Below are 24,130 nucleotides of genomic sequence, written 5' to 3' on the forward strand. Positions count from 1 at the left end.
GATAATGCTGATTATGTGTGTGTGAGAGAGTGAGAGGAAGGGGGAGGGTGCTGATCAGGGGCTGGGGGGCACAGGCCTGCTCGGGCTGGACCACTGCCCCCTATAGGACCTGCTCCTGGATGCACTCAGCCTGATGCTGCCCACATCCAACACTTCCAGCTTATCCAAGGGGAAGGTGGGGGTGGGAAGTGTCATATCTCATTTCCTTTGACTAGCTCAAGAAGAAACAGAGCTTGGTTTTCTGAGACTCATAATTAAATGAATTAAAATGTTTTCCTTCACCGTGACTTTGCCAGCTCCCGTCCACCTCTCCCTGGCCCTGTTCCCAGCAAGGGGATCGAGCCTGGGAGGACACAGAATGACATGCTGTGTACTTCCAGAGCAATTAGCTTGTGCATCGTCATGTTGGGGAGAGATTTATGGCTGGCTCTCGGAGCATTCCAGCCCAGACCTCTGCAGCCCAGATTTGTCTGCTGGGGAAGTTCCTGGAAGCGGAGTCTCAATATTAATTCCAATTACAGTCGGATGAGAACCCATTCATAAGGACTGCCTTTGACAGGCTCCTCTCCTGCCGCTCTGGCCTGACCTTGAGCTGCCATCACTGTCGCCAGCCTCAGAGAGAGAGGAAATTGCACTGGGCTCAGCCCCAGACTTCCCAGCAAGCTGGGAAGGCAGGCCACAGTGTGCTGGGCTTGGAGGGGAAGAGCTGAGGGAGCATGAGGAGGAAGAATATGAAGGACATGATGTCTCATCACCTTTAGTTGGGGGACCATCCTCAGTATTATCCCTAGAATCTTCTGGAAGAGTGGCAGTATACAGAGGGGGAGGGTCTGAGCTTTCCCTGGGACCACCCTTTGACCTCTACTCCCAGAGCAGGAACCCAAGCCCTTGATGGACCCAGGTTTCGCTGCAACCACATCCTCCGAAGGCTCCTGGACGCTGGGGACAAAGCCTGACCATCAGTGTCTGCTTGCTGAGCTGTCCCTTGAGGGGTCCTGGGTAAGCAGGGCTGTCAGTGACTGACACACACTCATTATCACATCTGGAGACGGATGATCCTCATGATGCCAAGACCCCAAGGACTAAATACAAACCCAAGGAAGCAATTACCCGAGTATCGATTATGGATTAGGCTAACAACATTGCTAATTACATCAAAAGATGTGTAGCCACTGCACCAGCCTGTTAATGGCTTTCATGAGGTATTAAGGCTGCTAATTGGGAAAAACAGCAGGTTTATCACCAGTGTAATGACAGGGTCCCTGGAGAAACAAGATGGCCAAGGCGTGTAGCCTTCTTTTCCATGACCCCGGCTTTCCAAGGATTTCCCCGCTGCGATGGAGGCCTTGAGGACCATGTCCATCACCTAAGATCAGAGTGAGTGCCCTGGTCAGCCAGTGAGTGGTGAAGTGTGACACGGGCCCTCCCTTGCAAGGGTGGTGGCTCACGAAGGCCAGGGACTGGGCCCCTTCCTCCAGGACAGGAAAGTGGGGGAAGCTTTGGGTCCCTCTACCAAAAGGATTATCTCATGCTTCTCTCTCTGCCAGGACCACTTCTCCCCTTTCCCATCCCCACCACCACCTACCACTTGCCTTACTTGCCTTACTGCTTAGGGTCACTCCTGGAAACCTCCCCCTGTTTCACTGATTGGGTGAGTCCCTCTCCTGGCTCTCAGAGGCCAGTCCCTCCTGGGATAGAAGGTTGAGTCCACCTTCCTCTATCCAGACCATCAGCTCAGTAAACAGTGACTAAACAGACCTGATTAGGTAAGAGTTACTGGACCAACCATATGTAGTTCTAGTTTTTTATGTGTTTAGCTTTTTTCACAATTTCTGAGCATTCTATATACTTTCAATATTACAGGGGTCCTATTTCACTTTTCACTTTCATGCACTGAAGAAGGAAATGGCAACCCACACCAGTGTTCTTGCCTGGAGAATCCCAGGGACGGTGGAGCCTGGTGGGCTGCCGTCTATAGGGTCACACAGAGTCGGACACAACTGAAGTGACTTAGCAGCAGCAGCAGCAGCATTCTGAATAAGATATTTCCTCATTATATTTTCTTTTAAATTATTGCATTTTATTTACTCAAGAAATACACAAATACATTTTTCATTAAAAACCCAGACCTTATAGTCAGTCTCCCAAGGCAACAGAAATAAAAGCAAAAATGAACAAATGAGGCATAATCAAATTAATAAGCTTTTACACAGCAAAGGTAACCATAAACAAAACAAAAACAACCTATGGACTGAAAGAAAATATTTGCAAACAATGCAGCTGATAAGGGCTTATTTCCAAAATATACAAACAGCTCAACAACAACCAAAATATAAACCAAATAACCAATCAAAAAGTGGGCAGAGCTGGGGAAGATGTAGCTGCCTCTTCCCCGGGCCACCCCTTTGCCTCTAGACTTCTCTGGGGCCAGCAGCCACCGGAGAAGGGGCCCGGGATCGCCGGCTCAGCTGACTACCATGGGCTCTGTGTCAAACCAGCAGTTTGCAGGTGGCTGCACCAAAGCGCTGGAGAAGACACCAGAGGACGAGGCCAGCGCAGCTGAGGAGCTGCAGCTGCTGGCATCTGTAAGTGGTTCAACGTGCACATGGGGTTTGGCTTCCTGTCCATGACCGCTCGCACAGGGGTCGCACTCGACCCCCCGGTGGATGTCTTTGTGCACCAGAGTAAGCTGTACATGGAGGGCTTCCGGAGCCTGAAGCGGGGTGAGGCCGTGGAGTTCACCTTTAAGAAGTCCACCAAGGGCCTGGAATCTATCCGAGTCACCGGCCCTGGTTGGGTGTTCTGTATTGGGAGTGAAAGGCGGCCCAAAGGGAAGAATATGCAGAAACACAGATCAAAGGGAGACAGGTGCTACAACTGTGGAGGTCTAGACCATCACGCCAAGGAATGCAAACTGCCACCCCAGCCCAAGAAGTGCCACTTCTGCCAGAGCATCAGCCACGTGGTAGCCTCGTGCCCACTGAAGGCCCAGCAAGCTCCCAGCTCCCAGGGAAAGCCAGCCTACTTTCCGGAGGAGGAAGAAGAGATCCATAGCTCTGTCATGCTCCCACAGGCCCAGAATCAAGTCACAGTAGGTGGGGGCTATCCTTTTGTGATCAGAAAATTTTGAGGAGCAGGCATCAATCGGCAGAGTGGAAAAAGTGGGGACAGGGTGGGTAGGGAGCAGCTGGCACTGCCATATATCTGAGGCTAGAGTCCACAGAATCACCTCTTCTTCCCTCTTGGTGGGAAGAAGGGGTGAGGCAAAGAAACTCCAATCAGCCCTATCCAAATGCACATGAGGGCTTTGGGGGTTAACCTTCCCTTCATGCTTTACCTGAGTCTCCAACTCCAGAATCTCCAGCTTTTGAAAGTGGCCTGGGTAGGGAAGTTGTTTGACTCTTAAAGAAGAATGTGGAATAATATTTCCCATATCCGAGTGTAAAGATTAAGAAGAGAACAGATTGATGGACCCAACCCGCAAACCACTACATTCTGTGGGAGGAAACATCTCAGGGGGGTGGCAGGGTTTTCCTCATTTTCTCTCCTCATAACCCCATCTTGGGACAGAATGCTGAGAAATGTCTCAAGAAGTGGGTTGTGATGACAGGCAAAGGGGGTGATCGAGGGAACAGCCACAGACCTGCCGCTTCTAAGCTCATTCTCACCCCAACCTGGGCCAACACAATATTATTTATTTGCTGCCTTTGCTGACTGTACCTTGGGTCCCACTTTCTCCAGGATGTCAACTGCACTAGCTGTGTGCGAATGATGTATCTTGTGCATTTCAACTTTTTTTTTCCCGTAATATAAATATTCTGGTTTTGTATTTTGTGTATTTTAATCTAAGGCCCTCATTCCTGCACTGTGTTCTCAGGTTCATGAGTAATCTCAGGGATAAGTAGGCAGCAGCTCCGGGTCTGCATGGCAGGAATGCTTTTTGTTGCTGCACCACCAGAGAGAACAACTATTTGGAGTACTCTTGCCTGGAAAATCCCATGGACAGAGGAGCCTGGTGGGCTGCAGTCCATGGGGTCTCTAAGAGTCAGACACGACTGAGCGACTTCACTGTCACTTTTTCACTTTCATGCATTGGAGAAGGAAATGGCAACCCACTCCAGTGTTCTTGCCTGGAGAATCCCAGGGACGGGGAATCCAGGGGGCTGCTGTCTATGGGATCGCACAGAGTCAGACACGACTGAAGCAACTTAGCAGCAGCAGCAGCAGCCTATTGAACTACCTTATTTTTGCCAATTAGAGGTGGCTCTTCTGCTATAGTGTCCTCTTGAAACCCCTCCATCTTTAGCGTTTCATGAGAGACTAGGTTTTAACTGGGTTGCCCTATGACTTGGGTCTCCTTCCTACTGAAAGATTGGAAATTGGTCTGAACAGGAAAACATGGTGCAGAGAGGTTAGGAGAGGCTGGGTCAGGTAAGAAGTGCAGGGAGGGGAAGCCAAGATTAGGCAAAGGTCATCTATATGTGTGATAAAGGATTCCTGTTCCAGATCAATAATCCCAGGGCACAAGACTCGCTTTATATACCAGATCCATCCTTCACCTGACTGGGCTAGGCCGACCCTGCACAACAGGGTGTAAGTGTGTGTTTTTATAAGAAATGGAAGTTGGTAAGGAGAGGTTTTTAAGAACAATGCCTCTGTACCCATCTTGAGCTGCCCAGGGATGGATATGTGAAGCAAGGACAAGATCTTTAACGATTCTGGGGTTTTCCTCCTTGGCTTCCAGAGGGACCATCAGCAATGGCTTCTTTTGGTTCCCAGAGCCAGGGTCCTGCCCTGCTGAAGCAGTGATTAGTATCATGGCAGCTAAAGGAGCAAGTGGAGGGGGGTTCATTTACATGCTGTGAGATCACTGCAGACCTACCTCACTGTGTTGTCATGGGGCAAATGCAATAGAACGCATTGGGTGATGCGTGTCTGATCCCTACCTCCCCCAACTGCTGCCCCTTCTAGTTATTATATCTGTCTGGGCTTTGTAGGACTTCACAAGTAGCTGATTTGGTGACTTCTAGGTGGCCTAGTTTGTGTAAATATAATGTGTCGGTCTTCTCCATATTCTTTTGGGGTTTTATTGTTTACAAACTTCTTTTTATATTGAGAAAAATAGCCAAAGCATCTTTGACAAAATGTTCTGCACCAGGCAAAAAGAAACATAAGCTTGGGGGCCCCATTTCTTGAAGCAGGATCATCTTGAATCGCACTTTCTTTTGTGTTCCCCTTCCTTTATTTCCTATTTCAAACAAGATCTGTCCTAAAAACTAAATTTCTACCCCCTCCTCTTTCCACCTTTGTGCCTCCCAAAATAGACCATATAACTATATGTTAAATTTGTGGGGTATCTGCAATTAAATGATTTGTGCAAAAATCCTGAAGAAGCTAAGATCTCTCCATCCCTTGTTCCCAATCTTGAGTCATGTCCATTCCTTGATTTGATTCATGCTAGGACTGCTATATTTGGATGGATTAAGACCAACTTTAATTTATAATCCAAGGGTAGAGAGGAGCAATAAAGAGGGCTTTCTATGTAGAAGATGGGCTGGGAGACCACGAAAGGAAAGATGAATATATATCCAAGTCACTCAGGAACGATTATGCGGGTGCAAGAAACTTACGTCAAAGTAGACACAACATTGTTTAATAGCAGATGGGCGAATGTAACTCCATGTTTACTGCTAGAAACCAAAGCTTTGTATGAAATCTTGAATTTATAGGGAGGGAGGGTAGAAAAGTATGTACCCATCTGTTCTTTCCCTCATCCCTTCTCATTCCTGAACTGCAGGAGACATAGCCCCCTGGACCTTGGCGACCCCATCTGGGCAGTGTTCATTTGACGGCTGGTTTTGCTGTGCCAGGTACTTCCCTTCCCATTTGCTATCATTTTGTAACATATTTGCTGACCCTTTTCCCTTCCCTTTCTTTTCCTTGGGAATATACAATGAATAAAACCTTATTGGTACTGAAACTGCAAAACAAACAAACAAAAAAAAGTGGGCAGAAGACCTAAATAAACATTTCTCCAAAAAAGACATACAGGTGGCCAACAGGCATATGAAAAGATCCTCAACATCACTGATTATTAGAGAAATGCAAATCACCACTACAGTGAGGTACCACCTCACACTAGTCAGAATGACCATCGTTAAAAAGTCTACAAATAACAAAGGCTGGAGAGGGTGTGGAGAAAGGGAATCCTCCGACACTGTTTGTGGGAATATAAACTGGTGTGGCCACTATAGGAAATAGTAAGAATGTTCCTCATAAAACTAAAGATAGGATTAACATAGGAAGAGCAAATCCCACTCCTGGGCATGTATCTGAACAAAACTATAATTTGAAAAGATATATGCACTCCTGTTTTCATAGCAGCACTATTTACAGTAATCAAGACATGGATACAACCTAAATGTTCGTTGACAGATGAATGGATAAAGAAGATGTGATACATATATACAATGGACTACCACTCAACCATCAAAAAGAATGAAACAATGCCATTTGCAGCAACATGGATGGATCTAGAGATTATCATACTAAGTACTCTAAGTCAGAAAGAGAAAGACTAATTTCATATGATATCACTTAAATGTGGGATTTAAAATATGACATACATTAACTTATGAAACGTAAACAGAAATAGACTCACAGACATGGAAAACAAACTTACCGTTACCAAAGAGGAAAAAGGGTGGGGAAGAGATAAATTGGGAGTTTGGGATTAGCAGATATAACCTGCTGCAGCTGCTGCTAAGTTGCTTCAGTTGTGTCCGACTCTGTGTGACCCCATAGATAGCAGCCCATCAGGCTCCCCTGTCCCTGGGATTCTCCAGGCAAGAACACTGGAGTGGGTTGCCATTTCCTTCTCCAATGCATGAAAGTGAAAAGTGAAAGTGAAGTCACTCAGTAAGTGTCCGACTCTTTGTGACCCCATGGACTGCAGCCTACCAGGCTCAGATACAAACTACTATATCTAAAATAAACAACAGGGCTTCCCTGGTGGCTCAATGAAAAAGAATCCACCTGTCAATGCAGGAAGCACAGATTCAATCCCTGGTCCAGGAAGATCCCATATGCAGTAGAGCAACTAAGCCTGTGTGCTGCAACTATCCAACCTGTCCTCAAGAGCCCAGGAACCACAACTACTGAGGCTCACACACCTAGAGTCTGTGCTCCACAGTAACAGAAGACACGGCAAAGACACGCCCGCGCAACACCATGAAGAGTAGCCAGTGCTCGCCGCAACGACAGAAAAGCCCCCGCAGCAACGAAGACCCAGCACAGCCATAGAATAAATAAATAAATTCAATATCCTATAATAAACCATAATGGAAAAGAACATGGAAAACAATATCTATATTAGGCTTCCCTGGAGGTGCTAGTGGAACACACCTACCAATGCAGGAGACATGAGATGAGAGTTTGATCCCTGGGTCAGGAAGATCCTCTGGAGGAGGAAATGGCAACCCACTCCAATATTCTTGCCTGGAGAATCCCATGGACAAAGACGCCTGGTGGGTTACAGTCCCTGGGGTTGCAAAAAGTTGGACACGACTGAGCGCGCGTGTGTGCGCGTTTACACACACACACACACACACCCCTGAATCAGTTATATACATCTGAATCACCTTGTATTAGTAGTTTCACCAGAAACTAAAGAAAGTGAAGTGAAAGTTGCTCAGTTGTGTCCGACTCTTTGCCACCCCATGGACTATATAGTCCAAGGAACTCTCCAGGCCAGAATACTGGAGTGGGTAACCTTTCCATTCTCCAGGGGATCCTTCCAATCCAGGGACTGAACCCAGGTCTCCCGCATCGCAGGAAGATTCTTTACCAGCTGAGCCACAAGAGAAACCCAAGAATACTGGAGTGGGTAGCCTATCCCTTCTCCAGCGGATCTTCCCAACCCAGGAATTGAGCCGGGGTCTCCTGCATTGCAGGCAGATTCTTTACCAACTGAGCCATCAGGGAAGCCCTGATATTAATAGTTTCACTAGAAACTAAAACAACATTGTAAATCAATTATACTTCAATAAGATTAAGTTACAAAACCAATCCAGGAACTTGTACTGATTTACAAAACAAACAATGACTCCTGAAAAAAAAATAAAACTCAGACCTTCTGAATAAAGTTAAATCTCCTCTTTGCTGCTGTCTATTAATACAACCCCAGAGGGGGCACAGTTGTAAGCTGGTGTGGATACCTGTAGACTATTTGTGTGTCTATGCACATACATTTGTTCCTACAGAAATAATGTTTTCATGCTGGTGTGTGTGTACCCAGCTACATGACTTTCTCGTCCCACGTGCCGAACCAGAGTATGGCAAGAATGAAGGGAGGACAATCTATCCTGCCGTAGATGGTTTTCTTGACCATCCTGATAAAGAATGAGAAATGGTAGCACTGGAGTATCAATAAAAATAATGTGGACACTGACTTACGTTGCAGTGAACCACTCCACAACACTGACACAGGTGCCGTTTTCCCCTCCTGGGACATGCATTGGGATATTGAGAAGGACACCGGGGGCCCTGGGATCACAGGCCCCTGACGGTCCCTCCCACCTCCTTCCCCACTGTGGCTCAGGCTATTGTGGGCCAGGACCCAAGTCTTACTCTTCCCTGTAGTGGTACCTACACAGGCCTGGTGTACCCGGTAGATGCCCAATGAATGCCTGTCAAAGGCATGGAATAAATCCAAGGAGAGCCATGGTAGAACAAGCAGCCTCCAGCCAGTGGCACCAGCTGGGACCCCAGTGCACCCGAACAAGGACATCTGATAATAGAGAGTCTGTCTATAAAGGTGGGGGAGGGCAGAGAGCAGTGAGCAGTGACGTCTTGAGGTATGAAGGGACAAGGGGAGGGTGTGGCCGTTGCCCTGGAGACGGGGCTTGACAGAAGCCAGGCATTTAGTAGAGGATGTGGCCACCCAGTGCAACCTGGCAGTGGAGGAATAGGGAGAAGAAATGCTCCCAGGTCCCTCTTTGCGATTTGTCGGTGCCTCCTGACGTCTGAGCCCAGCAGGAGCCAGAGGTCAGAGAGCCTGCCGCCGGACAGAGCTACGTGGACAGCATTAGGCCTGCCACCTCCTTGGAGCCATTTGTTGGTGTGAGAGGGGAGAAGAAGGCAGCAGCAGGAGCATGCCCTTCAGGGCTTACACCTGTGGCCCGAGCCTGAGTGACATCAGAGCCTCAGGAGTTCCCTACCTGCCCACCAGCCCCACCACACTCCAGCAGCAGTGGGGGATGGACTGCACACCTGGGCACTCGGGGGGAAAACCGAAGCATACTCCTGTTCCTTTGCAGCCGGTGACATCAGTCGGTGACCTCACCAGGCTTGTCCTGCACGTAGAGGGCGTCAGAAGTTCAAATACCTCATCAGGGAGGTGGGGGGAGGGATGGCGTCAGCCGTAAGGGCTGTGCCAGGAATGCTCCTGCTGGTTTTGGGAGGGGCCCCGCTTGTGCAGCTGTCTGGGGTTGTGACCCCAGCTCTGAGCAGGAAAGGTCTGTTCACAGCTGGGCTACTTCCGAGCGTGTGTGACTGGTGCTGCGGGGTGGGTGCCTGGCCCCGGCCCGTGGGACTGTGTGAAACTGCAGGTAAAATGCATCCAGGTCTCCACTGGGCTGGAGGTCAGTGCCTACCTGTCTTCTGCAGCCCAGCGCCTCCCCTCCACCGGCAGCCCATTCTCTTCTTCTGCTGCCCCAGCCTCTCCCCACCTCTCACATAGGCGTCTCCAGAAGAAGAGTCCAGACCCACTCAGAAGCTGCCTCAGAATACAGCACAGAGCAAGTGTAAGGGAGGGAAGGAGATAGTCGGCTGCACCCGCCGGGCTTGAAGTCTGCTGTGTGTCCTTCCACATCCCCTTGAGAACTGCAGGGCTGAGGTCTGGGAAGTTGGGTGTGGTGGCTTCCCAGCCCCTGCCACCATGCCAGTCTTCACACCTCACATCCTTGCACACCGGGCCTTCACTGTCTCCTCCTGCTCACCAGCTGCCCGCAGCACCCTGCTGTCCAGTGAAGTTAGCCCCACGGCCCCACCTCCCCCTAGCAATCCACAGCTTCCCCAGCTTTCCCAGGGCCCCTCCTGAGCTGTCACCTTGGCCCTCGCTTCCCTTTGCCTCAGGAATCTCACCGGTCCCCTCTATGCTTCCTGTAGAGAGAGGCCAGGTCACTGTCCAGGGTGGCACTGCTCTCTGGGAGGTTCCCATGTCGGGGCCAGCAGGGAATGACCGTGGAGGGCACCCAGCCCTGCACTCAGGCCCAGAGAGCCCTGCCCGGAGCACGCGGTTCTGAGCAGAAACCCGAGAGACCGAAGGGAGCAGACCCCCAAAAAGCTGTTCAGGTGCCTGAAAGGAAGGAAGCTGGCAAGGCTCCAGCAGGACAACCTTCTGCTGCTTCTCCCTCCTGGAAAAGGCGAGCCATGACGGGAAAGAAAGGGAACAGCAGGGATGAGGCCTCAGCCAGGGCCTGCCCGGCCTGTGCTCTGCAGAAACCGGAGGAGCCTGAGTCCCACCCCAGTTTGCAGCCTCCAGGCCTTCTGTGTCCTACTTCCTTCCTCAGAGGTACCTGGCCCACCAAGAGGAGGAACCATGCAGCTACCAGCTGTCACCCAGCGAGGATCCCACCCTGGCTACTAGCCACCCCCCTCCTCAGCATCCCCAGGGACAGGTTCTGAGCTCTCCCCCAACTCCGCCCACCCTCCAACAGCCCCAGAATGACAGCCCCTGGGGTCGGCAGTTAACGGGAGTGCGTCCTTAACCCTAACCCACAAAGTCCTTTTCTCACGTGCACTGGAAAAGGCCGCACCCCACCTCCCCTCCACTCACTGCCAATCTTGCTTCTGAATTTTTAATGCAGGTTCACCAGATAAAAGGCTCTGAGAGATTCTGCAGCAAATAAACATGCAACATTTCCCACATCTATCTGATCATGAAGTCCTTTCGCATTTTGAGAAGAGCTAACTAAAGTACAGGGCCGATCACTTCTTCCTTCAACACTCGAGTGTCTCCTTGGACCTGTCCTTTCAGTCACAGATAGGCACCCTGTTGGCCTTCATCATTCCTGCTTGCCTCCAGGACACGGGTCCTTTGCTTCACCTGCCCTCTGGGCCACCCCGAACCCGGCCCTGATCTCTCAGCCTGGGCTCATCTCCCTCTGCACACTCCGCACAGCCTGGTACTCACACACTCTCTATACACAGCATATGTTGTAGGCCTCCTCGCCCTCTTCCAGCGCTTCTCCAGCCCAGACTGCCCTCTCCCATCTCTTCTTCAATCCCTTCAATTGTAACGCATCATCAAAGTCTCAAATGCTGCCCCTTCCAAGGAGCCTTTCCTGATTTCTGTCAGGATGACTTACTCCAGATGGATACTGTTTCTTGATTCTTCCCTTCCTGTTTCAGCCAAGTGCTCTCCATCTCCTGCAAAGAGCAATCCTTGTGGGAGAGCACCAGATCTGATCTGGCTCAGTGTCCCTCCCCAACTCCATCTGCCAGGACCTTGCACAAGACTGTTTCAATAATACTATGAAAGTGAAAGTGAAACTGTTGGTAGCTCAGTTGTATCCAACTCTTTGCGACCCCATGGACTGTAGCCTACCAGGTTCCTCTGTCCATGGAATTCTCCAGGCAAGAATACTGGAGTGGTTTGCCATTCCCTTCTCCAGGAGATCTTCCTGACCCAGGGATCGAACCTGGGGCTCCTGCATTGCAGGAAGATACTTAACCGTCTGAGCCACTGTAGTTTTGCCAATAAAATTATACCAAGCAATAATACACCAGTAGTAATAGACCAAGCAATATGTAGATGTTATTGGAATCACTTCTCACACCTCTCTGCTTCGTCCCTGGGAAGAGCAAGAGGCCAGGTTGTTCCTTTCATGGGCACTCTGGGATTACAGCATCATGTGCAAGCCATGAGAAGTCGTATATATAAGAATAACACATCTTACTAAGACTGAGGTGGGGGCTCCTTTGAAGCACGCACATAGTGAAGTATGGAGTCAGCCCCAAGATGAGCTATCATCTAAGGCACCCCTGAGGCCTGGGACCTTGAGGACCAGCACAGCGTGCTCTGTCCATGCAGGTAGGTATGGGGAGGAAGTGTTGGGGAGATGAGGAAGAAATGAGGCAAATAGGAATGGGAAAGAAGTAAAAGACAATAAAGAAGCCCAAAGAGGGGAGAGGAAGGGTCGCCAAGGAATCCTGGTGTGTCCTCTGTTTTTTTTTTTTATTTAATCTTGGCTGTGCTGGGTCTCTGCTGCTGTGCAGACCTTTCTCTAGTTGCAGAGAGTGGGGGCCACCCTCTAGCTGCTTCTCATTGCAGTGGCTTCTCTTGTTTTGGCGCACAGGCTCTAGGGCACTCAGGCTTCAGTAGTTGCAGCTCCCAGGATCTAGCGCACAGGCTCAATACTTGTGGCACACAGGCTTAGTTGCTCTGTGGCATGTGGAATCTTACCAGATCAGGGATTGAACCCATGTCTCCTCAATCTTTACCACTGAGTCACCAGGGAAGCCCTGTCCTCTGGTCTTGTCAGACATTTGGGGGACAATCAGGAGAGTGCTGGAACAATATAGCACATCCTGCCTCACGTCTCTCTGCTGGTGCTGCTCTGGGGAAGCTTCGCGGGGTAATGTGTGCCACCTTGAGAAGGACAGTGGTGCAGGGCCAGGTCCCTGGAGTGAGTGGTGAGGACAAGGTGGGCTAGTGCCAAAAGTGGGGACAGGCCCCCTGCCACACCCTGGGCTGGCATGGGTCGCCTGGGTGCACGTGCCTTCTGCAGGGGACTGAGAAGTGATGGAGGAAGAGACGGCAGGGGAGAAGGCTCTGCCTCTACCACGTCCCTACTGGGGCCTTAGGCCCCCGCTGGTCCTCCCAGCACAGCTGTGTGCACGGACCCTCCCCTTTCCTGGGTGCACCTTTCTGAAAATGAACTTCTGAGCCCAGAGGTCATCCCAGGCCCTGCTCCTCAGCCTGTGTCCTTGAAGCAGCCATATCCTATGACCTTCTCGGTCATATGACAGGCTCCTTGATGTGCGATCCCGTCTTAGGTACCTTGGTTCTCTCTCCCCTCCCCTTAAACACACCCATATAAGTTGTCCCTAAACCTGAAGGGATGCCAGTGCTCAGCAAGGAATGAATAAAGCAAATGAAATCAGGCCACTGGGCTCAGCACTCTCTGGGTCTTAACTGATAATACTCTGATCATGGGAAACCGTCATCAAATATTTGCACTGGCATCTCCACTTTAGGTCATCTGTCATTAGAACCGGAGTTGGACAGGAACCCAAGACCCTCCTCACTCAATTTGAAGAAACCACAGGGCTCAGTTTACCCCCTCTGCTGGGGGTGGGTTGAGGGAGTGATGGGCGTGGGGTGTGTGTATGTGTGTGTGTGTGTGAAAATCTTGCTTGTTTCAGAGGCTTTGGAGAACAATGCCTGTGCCTGTGAATGCGTGCTGAGAGCTGCCAGCTTCTGTCATGGTCCCATTAGGCATATGGGGATTCTGACCGGAAGTCCCACTCGGGAAAGGCAGCTGTTCCCGTTCGCAGGTGGAGCATCCGCCTGACGTCACCGGAGCTGGAGGCAGACAGGCCCCTGGACAGCAGGGGACGAGGGCGGTGGCCTTCCAACACAGCCACCTGCCACCGCCTGACAGATTGACGCAAGAAAGGTGGAAACGGCCTGTTCCTGGCCTTCTCCGACCAGAGGAGGATTGAGAAATGTGTCTGGCATCGGTGCCGCAGGAGAATACATAAGCAGCCAACTCGCTTACTGGAAAAGAAATGAGCTCATCCGCCAAGCCAGCCTGAATCTTAATAGGAACACCATGCGGTGGGGTGGGAGGGCTGGAAGGGGGTTTTGTCCCAGCCTGGGGTCGGGGGCACGGAGTACTTTCCATCTCAGGCGCTGCCCCAGGAGCAGCAGAGTCCCTTGGAAAGCAGTGATGATTCTGAACACAATAGTCTTGAAGCCAAGAGCCAAAGTGGAGGAGAGAAATGCACCCAAGAAAAACGAGGCTTAAAATGAGAGTGGTCGGCAGGAACCCAGACTGCTGACCTGGCCCATCTGCCACATTTTCAGATGGAAAAGAACCAGGAAAGGTCTGATGACAATGAAGCCCACCAGTGTGCATTGTGGAGAAGGCCTATCACTCTTTCCCCCTCTTTATGCCAATAATATACATTAATCAAAAATAAATAAGCAGGGGGCTGGGGAGGGAAGGATTGGGAGTTTGGGGTTAAAAGACACGAAGTTAGAATGGATAAGCAACAAGGTCCCGCTGTATAGTACGCTAAGGCGCTTCAGTCGTGTCCGACTCTGTGCGACCACATGGACAGCAGCCCACCAGGCTCTTCTGTCCATGGAATTCTCTAGGCAAGAATAGTGGAATGAGTTGCCATTTCCTTCTCCATACTGTATAGTACAGGGAACTATTGTATAATACCCTGTAATAAACTATAATGGAAAATAATATGAACAAGAATATATATATATTACTGAATCACTTTGCTATACAGCAGAAATTAGCACAACCTTGTAAATCAATTATACTTGATTTTTTAAAAACCCCAAATAAATTAAATTTTAAAAAATTAAATATCAAGTTAAATAAATTTTTAAAAATCTCAAGTAAATAAATAAGCATAAAGAAGGGATGAAAACCCCTCATCGTCCCATATGCAGACATGGAGAGTGAGTATATGACACACTGAACCCACTCAGGTCTCTGACGAGCTCCTGGGTCATGAGGAGGCTGCTGGGGGTGTGATGGAGGTGGGTGTGTGAGGGGAGAGGAGGCTGTCAGGGAGAGAGCTGAAGCGACCTGAGCCATGTCCATCCGCTCCTGGGGACCGGGCGTGCATGGTGCTGGTCCCAAGTCCTCAGGACCCAAGATGCACTTGGGATGAATGGCCCAAGTCAGCCTGGGATGCGGTACCAGCCCTTACTTGTTCCCGTGTCCCTACTGCCCTCAGAGCTGGGGGTGGGGGTGGGACAACTCCTGCTGAGCTCTCCCCTGAGGGTGAGGAGGAGGAGGAACTATGCTGCCAGGGCAGGTGGCAAGCCAGTCAGGGACCATAAAACCAGGCCTGGACTAGGACAGAAACAGAGGGACACCCAGGAGTGGTCAGTTGGAGAAATGGATCTGAGGGCGGGTCAAGAGGACCTATCCCTGACAAAGAGGGGAAGGAGAGCATGGTGTCTACGGTGATGGGACATTTTCCTCTGGGTATTACAGGACATAGAAAGAGAAAGTATGGGGGCAGAGGTTAAGAGAATTTAGGACACAGGTGAATCTGGAATGACTTTGGGCTAGCCCAGTGGACACATGTGGTAGAAATTTGGACAAGAGGCTCGGGAAAAGTTGATCACCATGATGGTTAGTTTTAGTGTCAACTAGACTGAGAAAAGGGATGCCCAGAGAGCTGGTAAAACATTATTTCTGGGTGTGTCTGTGAGGATACTTCCTGAAGAGATGGGCATTTAAGTTGGTGAACTGAATAAGGCAGAGGGCCCTCTCCAGTGTGAGTGGGCTTCACACTGAGCATCCAAATAGACAGACATCAAAAAGACAGAGAGAAGATAAATTCATTCTCTGCTTGGGCTGAGATGTCCATCTTCTCCTGCCCTAGCTCACTGGTGCTTCTGGTTTTCAGGCTTTCAGAATCAGATGGGAACTGGCACCACCAGCCCCACCTGATCCTCGGGTCTTCAGGCTGGAATTGAATTTCACCTCTGGCTTACCTGGTTCTTCAGCTTTCAGATGGCAGGTGGTGGGACTTCTCTGCCTCCATAACTCCATAAGCCAATTCCTTCAGTAAATCTGCTCTTATATATCCATCCACCTATATCCGATTGGTTCTGTCTCTCTGGAGAACCCTGACTAGTACAGGCACTTACCCTCCTGAGATCCAGTGGGAACCCATGAGAAAGTTGGTCTAGGAGTCCTTGGACTCAATGCCTGGTGAAGCAGGTAGGGTGGGTGGACACAGCTCAGGGAAAGAGCATCACCAGAGCAAAGAGGGCTGAGCAGAAAGCCCTGACCCTCCGAGGGTTTCTGGACATTCACTGGGCAGATAGAAAAGATGCAAAGAGGAGAAGTTGCAAAAGAGGGTCCAAGAAAGAATACACAGGGAGGTGTTGAAGGAGGAACATTTCCTAAAAATGATCCATTAGGGCTATAAGTGCAGCTTCCTGTTGACCCACAAAGCTACCTCCAAGAATCTGTCCTTCAAAACCACTTACACAAATGCTTGAAAACGCTTACAAAGATATTCATAGTTTTTGTAAGACAGAAAAAATTGGAGGCAACCCCAGTGCATATGGCAGCAGCTGGCATGCTGTAGCACTTCATAAGCCATTCATTTAATGAATGAATAAATTCAATTTCATGAATAGGACTACTGATCACCTAAATTATGGAAGATCAATTCCCTAGGCAACTTCACTACCATGAAAACATTAAGTAGACTTACATTCAAGGGTGTTTATGGTGTCCTGTAAAGTGAAAAAGTCACCAAATGGACTCCTTTCTGAAAATACATATGTGTATATTTGCAAACATACACCTATGTTTTATGGGCTTCCCAGGTGGACCTAGTGGTAAAGAACTCAACTGCCAATACAGGAGTATATAAGAGACATGGGTTTGATCCCTGGGTCAGGAAGATTCCCTGGAGGAGGGCATGGCAACCCACTCCAGTATTCTTGCCTGGGAAATCCCATGGACGGAAGTGCCTGGTGGGCTACAGTCCATGGGGTCACAAAGATTCAGACATGACTGAAGTGACTTGGCATGCCCACACCTGTATATTATACATTATATAGTAACATTTATTTGCAAGGGATTTGTTTAGAAAGTGCTCTCAGGTGAAATTTTTAAGGGACTGAGGGAAGCAGGAAAGGGCAGAGAAATAAGCCAGGGAAGATCCTGGGACCATAGAAAGCCTCACCCAATCCCCAGGGGAGCTCTAGAGCATGAATGGAACCACAGAGCTGCCCCACCTCAAAGAAAGGGGACCAGATTTCTGTTCCTTCATGATGCAGTCATTGATTTCCCAGGTGGGCAGTGGTAAAGAATCCACCTGCCAATGAAGGAGACGCAAGAGATACGTGTTGGATCCCTAGGTTGGGAAGATTCCCTGGAGGAGGACATGGCCACCTACTCCAGTATTCTTGCTTGGAAAATTCTATGGACAGAGGACCCTGGTGGGCTACAGTCCATGGGGTCGCAAAGAGTTGGACATGACTGAGCACACAGCACAAACACATATGATGCAGTCATTGGTTGGGGGCTGTCCCCATGGGACATGCTTTGACCTCCCAGACACTGCTGGGTGAAGCAGATCATTTCTACTAAGGGTGATTCTCCAGAAAAGGTGCAACTCTGAACCATTAGCAGCTAGGATGGGTTTATTGGTCAGATGAACAACATGTAGGCAAGCACTAACAGTATCCAATGTAGATGTGCAAATATGTGTGTGTGTGTGCAGGTGTACAGAGAAAAATCTGGAAGAATATTCTCCAATGTATCAACAGCAGCTACCTCCAGAATTGGAGATGGGTGTTGGAGGAGGGCAATGAGAGAAGAAAGTGTTATATTTCACTTAATATGCTTCTGTCTTAGGTGCATTTTCTTGCATGTAGCATGCATTACATTTGTAATAAAAAAAAAAAAAAAGGAGGTTGGCCAGCAGAGTTAAAAGATGCAGCTAGGCCAGGCTATCTAAAAATGGAGAAGTGCCCTAGTGGGTTCATAAGAACCCTCTGACTGCAAAGTGCTTGGGGATCAGGAATGGGAACACAGGGGGGCCATGAAATAGGACTAGCAGTTTAGCAGAGGATGTTGGAGACCAGAGGGGTGGCCAAGAGCCACACCTCCAAGCCATGCAGGGACCCTCAGCCAGATCAGCCTTTCTGGGGCTGAGTCTCCCTGTCTCTCCTCACTCTCAGCACTCTCTCTGTAATGAATGATTCTTTTCTTTCTCTTGAAATGAATGAACTGATGCTTAAGGAACTGATGCCAAGGGCTGGGATGTTCCTTCCCAGAAGATAAATCATACATATTGTCATGAGGGAGAACAGGAATTTGTCAGGAATTATGGTTCTTGGCCATCTGAGGTTCCTCTTAGAAACTAGAGTGCCAGGGCACCTGGCCCACTCAGAGGTGGTGAGTGGGGAGGAGGTAGTGAGCAGGCTGGCCCAGAGGACACTAGCCCCATGGGCAGCAGAGACCTTGCAGCCAACCCTCTGCCAAGCTTCTCTTGGGCCCTGTAGCCCAGCAACATCCTGGTCCCCATCGAGGGGTGGGAGCCAGGCTGAGAGCCTGACCACCAAATAAGGGTCACAGACAACACAGCAGGAAGTGAAACTCTGAGAGACTCAGCCAGTGTCTGCTGGCTCAAAGCAGGGGCCGTCACTCACTGGTGCCTATCTCAGGGAGTCTGGGCTGCCACAGACCGGGTGGCTTAAAGAATGAACATGTTCTTCCCATAGCTGTGGGGGCTGGGAGGCCACGATCTGGATACCAGCAGGGTCAGATTCTGCTAAGAACACCCTTTCTGGGTTAGTCAGCCACCTTCTCGATGTATCCTCACATGGCAGAGAAAGAAGAGAGGCCTAGCTCTTTGCTGCTTCTTATAAGGGTACTAATCCCATCATCAGGGTTCTACCCTCATAACCTAGTTATCACCAAAGGCCCCAGATCTGAATACCGTTGTATTGCCGTTAAAGTTGCAACATATGAATTTGGGAAGTCATAAACATGCAGCCCATACCTACCGTGATGTCTTCAGGGAAAGACAACCTCATGAAGGTGCCTAGTGAATTTAGAACAACACTTAGTATGATGGTGATGACACTTAAGCGGGTGGTTCTGGCAGGATCTGAAAACATAGAGAGTGCCAAAGAAGGTGTTCTGTTGGAGCAGATGAACCTGTAAATGTGACTGGGCAAAGAAGTCACTCGCTAGGAATCACTGATGATCCCAGAGGGGACAGCCCAGCCCCTGCCTTAGCTCCTCAGAAACCCTCTATGGAATGTTTCTGTACCATGGCGAGCCTGTTTGACAAGCATGAAGTCAAGAGAAAGGAATGGAAATATTAATGATAGATGAATTGACATGATAAAGCAAGTAGGTAGGATAGGTTTAACACTCTAAAATCTCCATGTGCTAAGTTGCTTCAGTTCTGACCAACTCTTTGCAACCCTATGGACTATGGCCCACAAGGCTCCTCTGTCCATGGGATTCTCCAGGCAAGAATACTGGAGTGGGTTGCAGTTCCTTCCTCCAGGGGATCTTTCCAACCCAGGGATAGAACCTGCATCTCCTGCATTGGCAGGCAGGTTCTTTACCACTAGCACCACCTGGGAAGCAAAATCTCCATATGTAGAGCCAGCTTTTCTCTCTGTTGTTAAAGATGATCACAGGATTACACAAAATGATGCTTGGACATATGAGATATGTGGTTAGGGTGTTAGAGACAAGCCACTGTGGGTGACCATGGATCTCAGTTTAACTTGAAAGTTGAAACTTGACCAAAAATGAGATTCAAAATCAGTTGTTTTTTTTTTAAACAAATCTAAATGTATTTGATGTGACTTGACTTTGTTGGTAAGATGTTGAGGACAGTTCTTATTAGCAAAATCTTAATTTCTGGTAGATCTATAAAAAGAGGTATGTCCCCAAATTACAAATGAGAGAATGAGATATAAGGAAAACCTTGGTTAGGTTAAAATGTTTTGAAAAGTAGTAAGATAATATTTATTTGGCAAATACAGAATATATAACAAATTAGTATTATCAGAATGGGGCTGTTCTATCTGAAATTTACAATTGTATTAAGATGATTTTTTTGGATCAAGAATAATTGGTTACATATCATCTCTTTTGGTGTTTGATATGTATTTTAATCTTTTTCCTTCAATAAATGTGGTATAATAAAGAAAATAAAGTATGATGTAAGGCAAGAGCTTAAATTTTATATAATTTATATCTATTGTGAGAAAAGATTGCTTGCTTATCATTAGTGAATTCCTTTGTTTTCTAGGGGAAATAAAAATATATTTATCTTTTTACCTAAGTTTTTCAAATAAAGTACTAAAGTGTTTTTTAAAAAAAAAAAAAATGATGGCTGTGGGTCACACAGCCCCGTAATACCTTGACCAAATCATTTCAGAGTGGAATGTAGAGACCTGGAGTACAAACATGGGAGTAGCATGTGAAAGTAATTTTTACCCCAGATAGATTACAAAAATTATAGGGTAGTGGAAAAAAAAGTGCAGTGCAAGTCGCTCAGTCGTGTCTGACTCTTTGTGACCCCATGGATGATACAGTCCATGGAATTCTCCAGGCCAGAATACTGGAGTGGATAGCCTTTCCCTTCTGCAGGGGATCTTCCCAATCCAGGGGTTGAACCCAGGTCTCCCACACGGCAGGTGGACTCTTTTGCAGCTGAGCCACAAGGGAAGCCCAATGGAAAAAAAGGAATAGACTTTATCCTCAGCAAAAGTAAGACACAGTAATGATCTATGGATTGAAATTATCTGTTGTTGTCTAGTCGCTCAGTCATGTCCTTCACCATCTCCTGGAGCTTGCTCAAACTCATGTCCACTGAGTCAGTGATGCCATCCAACCATCTCATCCTCTGTTGTCCCCTTCTCCTCCTGCCTTCAATCTTTCTCAGCATCAGGGTCTTTTCTAAGGAGTCAGTTCTTCGCATCAGGTGATCAAAATACTGGAGCTTCAGCATCAGTCCTTCCAATGAATATTCAGGGTTAATTTCCTTTAGGATTGACTGGTTTGATCTTGCAGTCCATGGGACTCTCAAAGAGTCTTCTCCAACACCACAGTTTGAAAGCATCAATTCTTCAGCACTCAATCTTCTTTATGGTCCAACTCTGACATCCATACATGAATACTGGAAAAACCATAGCTTTGACTAGACGGACCTTTGTCTCTGCTTTTTAATATGCTGTCTAGGTTGGTCATAGCTTTTCTTCCAAGGAGCAAGTGTCTCTTAATTTCATGGCTGCAGTCACCATCTGCAGCGATTTTGGAGCCCAAGAAAATAAAGTCTGTCACTGTTTCCATTGTTTTCCCATCTATTTGCCATGAAGTGATGGGACTGAATGCCATGATCTTAGTTTTTTGAATGTTGAGTTTTAAGCCAACTTTTTCACTCTCGTCTTTCACCTTCACCAAAAGGCTCTTTAGTTCCTCTTCGTTTTCTGCCATAAGGGTGTTGTCATCTGCATATCTGAGGTTATTGATATTTCTCCTTGCAATTTTGATTCCAGCTTGTGCTTCATCCAGCCTGGCATTTCATATGATGTACTTTGCATGTAAGTTAAATAACCAGGGTGACAATATACAGCCTTGATGTACTCCTTCCCTAATTTTGAACCAGTTTGTTTTTCCATGTCCAGTTCTGTTGCTTCTTGACCTGTATACAGATTTCTCAAGAGGCAGGTCAGGTGGTCTGATATTCCTATCTCTTTCAGAATATTCCACAGTTTGTTGTGATCCACACAGTCAAAGGCTTTAGTGTAGCCCACGAATTAAAAGTAGATGTTTTTCTGGAATTCTTGTGTGTTTTATATGATCCAATGGACATTGGCAATTTGATTTCTGGTCCCTCTGCCTTTTTTTAAATCCAGGAAATTGTACATCTGGAAGTTCTTGGTTTATATACTGTTGAAGCCTAGCTCGAAGGATTTTGAACATTACCTTGCTAGCATGTGAAATGAGTGCAATTGTGCAGTAGTTTGAACATTCTTTGCTCTTCTTTGGGATTGGAATGAAAACTGACCTTTTCCAGTCCTGTGGACACTTCTGAGTTTCCCAAATTTGCTGGCATATTGAATGCAGCACTTTCACAACATCATCTTTTAGGATTTGAAACAGCTCAGCTGGAATCCCATCACCTCCACTAGCTTTGTTTGTAGTGATGCTTCCTAAGGCCCACTTGACTTCACATTCCAGGATGTCTGGCTCTAGGTGAGTGATCACACCATCATGGTTATCTGGGTCATTAAGATCTTTTTAGTATAGTTCTTTTGTGTGTTCTTGCCACATCTTCTTACTATCTTTTGCTTCTGTTAGGCCCATACCATTTTTGTCCTTTATTGTGCCCATCTTTACATGAAATGTTCCCTTGTTAGCTCTAATTTTCTTGACGAGATCTCTAGTCTTCCCATTCTCTTGTTTTTCTCTATTTCTTTGTATTGTGCACTTAATAAACTGAAATCTGCTTAGAATTCACACGGGGAGAAGATGACCTGGAGAGGATTCCTTGTGAGCAGCAGATCTCAGGAGACAATCACAAAACCCACCTTTCCTATAGGCAAGGGGCACACTCTGGAGTGATAGTCTTATATCCATGACTGTGAGACAGCGGGAGCAGTAAGCAGGAGGCAACAGAAGTGCTGGGACTTCCTGGTGGTTCAGTGGTTAAGACTGCATGCTTCCATTGCAAGGGCCATGGGTTCAATCCCTGCTCAGGGAACTAAGATCCCAGATTCCACTCAGCTTGGTGAAATAAATAAATAAACTGTTTCTAACAAAAAAAAAAAAAAAAGGAAGAAGTGCTATAACAACATCCAGAGAGTGAGGCTGCAATTCTCAGAAACTTCCAGTAAAAAACATTCCCTAAAATAACCTCCTGCTGATATTGAAGCAAGGGATATCCAACTCATTACACAGTGAACTAAAAGGCTGCTGGCATGGCATCAACATAAAGAAAATCCCAGGGGGCGAAAGTGAGTAAGATCAGCAAAAATTACCAGGCCAAAAAAAAAAAAAAAATCTCATCTGAAAAATGTTACCATAAAATGTTAACAACAAAACATCTTTCTATGAATTAAAAAAAACTTTACAAAGCAACAACGTATTTGAAGGAAGATCACAAAGCAGAAATACAAAATAGTGAGAAAACCAAAGAGAATAAAAAAAGAGTATAGCATTTCCTTTGCGGTGATAAGAATCTACCTGCCGATGCAGGGAACACAGCTTGGATCCCTGATCCAGGAAAATCCCACATGCTGCTGAGCTCGCACTCTAGAGCCCATGCTGCTGCTAAGTCGCTTCAGTCGTGTCCGACTCTGTGCGACCCCATAGATGGCAGCCCACCAGGCTCCCCCGTCCCTGGGATTCTCCAGGCAAGAACATTGGAGTGGGTTGCCATTTCCTTCTCCAGTGCATGAAAGTGAAAAGTCAAAGTGAAGTCGCTCAGTCGTGTCCGACTCCTAGCGACCCCATGAACTGCAGCCTATCAGGCTCCTCCGTCCATGGGATTTTCCAGGCAAGAGTAATGGAGTGGGGTGCCACTGCCTTCTCCGCTAGAGCCCATGCTCCCCAACAGAAGAAACCACTGCAGTGAGAAGCCTGAGCACCCCAACTAGAGAGTAGACCCTGCTCACCACGACTAGAGAAATCCTGTGTGCAGCAACAAAGACCCACAGCCAAAAATAAATAAAGAAAACTCTTTTTAAAAAGAGTATACACACGAGGGAAACATATTAAAGGACCTGGAGGATAAAAATGAGATAGACAACCAAAATGAAACTCACAAGAAAGAGCTAAAAGAGTTTGAGAGAAAGAAAGAAGGATTTGAGACAGAGATCAGAGTTAACATATTTGGCGTATAAATAATTGTAAGTGTCCCTCATCTGTTTTTTAGAAACGGATTTTCAGATTACATCACAAAATAAAACCCAACTCTAAGCAAATACAAGATAAGTACCAACAGATGGACAAATATACCAGGCAAACGTTAATAAATAAAATCACTCCCTCATACACTTCTCTCTGTTAATCACATTCTTTAAACATGTCTCACCGAGCATGAACCACAAGAACTACACACTTCCAAACTAAAGGCTTTACAAAGACAACTGTGTTCATCTTGTCACGCAGTGTTGAAACATATCTCAGAGTCTCACTCTATAAAACACTGTGTTTAGAAGTGTTTGGTTCCTGTAGTTCATGATGAAAATGCAAAATGGTATAGCCGCTCTGAAAACAGTTAATAATTTTCTTAAAAAGTTATAGATACCCTTACTATATGACCCAGTAATCCTACTCTTGGGGATTCATCCTAGAGAAAAGAAGACTTACATTCC

At 47.5% G+C, this 24,130-nt stretch overlaps 1 pseudogene; it reads left to right on the forward strand.

Moving 5' to 3' along the window:
- Positions 1-2,383: 2,383 nt before the first annotated feature.
- LOC147343103 (protein lin-28 homolog A pseudogene) lies at positions 2,384-13,672 on the forward strand (annotated as a pseudogene).
- Positions 13,673-24,130: the final 10,458 nt, after the last annotated feature.

This window comes from Bos grunniens, chromosome 28 (assembly GCF_055505025.1).
Source record: "Bos grunniens cultivar Pamir isolate PY7600 chromosome 28, Bosgru_T2T1.0, whole genome shotgun sequence".
In the NCBI taxonomy this organism is placed as follows: Eukaryota; Metazoa; Chordata; class Mammalia; order Artiodactyla; family Bovidae; genus Bos; species Bos grunniens.